Source organism: Cryptomeria japonica, chromosome 11, assembly GCF_030272615.1.
Source record: "Cryptomeria japonica chromosome 11, Sugi_1.0, whole genome shotgun sequence".
Lineage (NCBI taxonomy): Eukaryota > Viridiplantae > Streptophyta > Pinopsida > Cupressales > Cupressaceae > Cryptomeria > Cryptomeria japonica.
In genome coordinates this window covers 503420340-503423575 of record NC_081415.1, presented here as the reverse complement: position 1 = coordinate 503423575, position 3236 = coordinate 503420340, and positions in this window count along the sequence as shown.

The window sequence follows — 3236 nt, the reverse complement described above, 5'->3', positions numbered from 1 at the left end:
TATCGTGTGATTCATCTACGCGGGATGAATACTTCTTCCTTTCCTCTCCCCAACATTTTGTAGAATAGTGGCCTACCTTCCCACAGTTGTATCAACTAGCATCATTCCTTCAATGATCATTTCTTTTGTGACCTCTTCCTTATCTATAATTTGATTGTCTATTATCCTCAATATAATCTTGTTGTGGAATATTCTATAGTGTGTAAGATTTTTTGTTATTTACAAAGGGTGGTTGTCTATATCTGGTATCATTATTGTATAAGGGGTCTTCCACAAGTCATTTTACATATACCACATTTCTATCTATCTCTGCATTGCATTATGGTTCATTGGACATCCCTAATTATACTAATTGACTAGGTTCTAGACTTGAAACTAAATTGCAAAAAAATCCTTAGTGAGGTGGCTATCCAATTCTTTACAAGTTTTACTATATAATGAGTTTGTCTTTAGCAATAAGTGCACCATATTTCTTTATCCTTGTTCACCTCTCCCTTGGATAAAAATTCATTTTGTATTGTTAATTTCTCTTTTCACAACTGCAATCTTTCAAGATTCTCCTTTATTTTATCCTTTTGAGGTATGTGCCAAGTTTGTGCTTCTATGCAGTATGTCATGGTTGTCGGATCTGTGCAAGAATCAAATATCCTTCCATCTAATTATACTCTTATCTCCCTTTGTAATCTGGATATAAACCATTCAATATTTTGTCATTCTGATAATGGTTCCTCCAATTTATGATAATCTTCTTTGAACCTTTTATCATAAGCCTTCACCAATTCATCTTCTTTTTGTATAAAGTCCCTCATTTTACTAACACTCTCTATAGGTATATCTAGAGTGTGAGATTTTCTTGAGAAATCTTATTTTACTTCATTCTAACTTCTCTTATGCTTCAAGTAAATTTTCTTATACTAGTCCAAATCATCTTTTCTTAATGAAGATACAAAATTAAAAAATTTATGTCATCTTCTTCAATGTCCTTTATCTCCCACAATGATTCCAATAGGAATATATTTTCTACACCTTCTATGATATCTTTGTTGAAGACTTTAATTTTAATTAACACCATTTTACTTGATATCTTTATTGTTTTAGGCTTGCAGATAGGTGGACTCCTCTCATTTTCCATCTTCACACTCTATACTATGTGACTGGTCTCTACTAAGCACTAAAGATTGGTGTAGACAACTCAATGCACTTTATTGACTAGGCAAGTAATCCCACATGAAGTAACCTAATATCTTAGAGTAGAGGATTATTTAATTATCGACCAAGGACATATAGACTTGGATGATGCAGGTACTATATGCGCAACCAAGGACTCTTAAAGCAACCTATTAGTTGCATAAAGGGAAATAAAAATTAACTAAAGCGCAAACATTATTAGAATAGGAAATCTATCTGCTTAGTAGTTGCTACGAGTAACTAGCAAGTTGACTCATCAATGGTTGTGGATAAATAGTGTTGTGACTAGATTGTAGGATTAATTTACAATCTAACTATCAACTTCATTAATAGATTGCTTCAACTAATTAATAATAACAAGCAATCTATGAAAGTAATGTACAGTCTATATAATGTTTAAACAAATGAAACTAACTATGAGAGGATTACACTACCTCAAGTGGTCCTTGCCCGAGTGGGGTGTAACCTCAAATCATAAGATAATATTAAGTCTACGTGTTATCAACCATTCACTTCATTCATATTAATCAATGGATAATAACAATAACATCACTTCTCTAATTACTCAAAAATCGAGGTGAATTCCAATTTGTATTATGCAGGTGTGTACAACATCTTCCAACTCAGGCAGAATTTATATTTTTATATACAATCCACAAGAAGGAATGATTACTTCTCTAAACCTACCAATAACATGTGTCAACCCTCCCTAACACCAAGGATGACTTGTTCCAATTAGAAAACGAAATAACAACTAACGTAATAGGAATCCCAATCTAAGTTAAACTCTTATTCAAAATAATAAATAATAAGATAGGAACATGCAAGAATTTATGCATGTGGATTAATAAAACATAACTCCATCATCCTACAAGCTCCTACACTCCCTACATGCATTTATTTCACAAGACAAAGTCAACACATCTTCGTTACAATCATATTTCGATTGAAATATTCCAACTCCTTGCATGTGGGTAGTAGGGCACAAACTGATTTGGCAACGAATCGGTTAATGATACTTAAGATACAAGTTCATTTCTCAAAGCAAGTAATTATCCACATTAACATCATATTAAACATGGAAATACACATAGCATACTCATCCATCACATGTATGTTGGGAAATAAGGTGTAGTACAACATGGATAATAATGTTTATAATTGTAATATTTATTTATTATGTGATGTTGCACATGGTCGTGTGACATGTAGATATTCACTTCGAATATTCTTGGGACCACTTGATGAGTTGTATTGTAACATTGTAATATTGTATGTATTTATTTAATATACGAGAAAGATATTTAAAAAGAGAAAACTTAGTACCCAATATTAAATGTGGGGTCATGGGTAGTTGTGAGCACGTGGTTTTACTTTACCACTAGCTGTTTTTGTGTGAGCTTGGGTCTGTAAAAGAAAGCACATGTTTAGTGGTTAAGGCTGATTGGTGGTTTTGTGCTGACATTGTATTGAGTCCTTTGGAGAATTACATTTGTGAAGCATGGCATGGGATGTGTGGATTCATGCTTGGACACGTGGGAATACATTGGAGGGCTTGATGGTTTGAAGGTACTCATTGTAACTCTATATTGCTTTATGGCTAAATAATATGATGGAGTATGCATGCTTTTGGAGGTTGGGTTTTTCCCTCATGAGGATTTTCCTAAGATATATCTTGTGCTATCTTGTGGCTTGACTAGTTGATATTTGCATTATGATGATTTTGTATGCTTGTATGCATGCTTTTCTATCATGGGTTATGTAGGAAATGGATTATTTGAATGTGAGTTTAAGGTATTATTTCCTAACAAGTGGTATCAAAGCTTTCATGGTTGATTTAGATTGATAACCCTGGCTTGAGTGGAAGAGGTGCAAAGGGAAGAAATGGCTATGCATGAAAATTTTGAGACATCACAAGGTATAAAACATACTTGTAGGTTGTTTTACTATAGATTTGAGGGATTTAGGTTTGCTTTTGTGATGGGTTGTTTGCAAATTTGGGGTTTGGAAAATATTGAGTCAAAAGGGTTTCCTTTGGATATGCATTT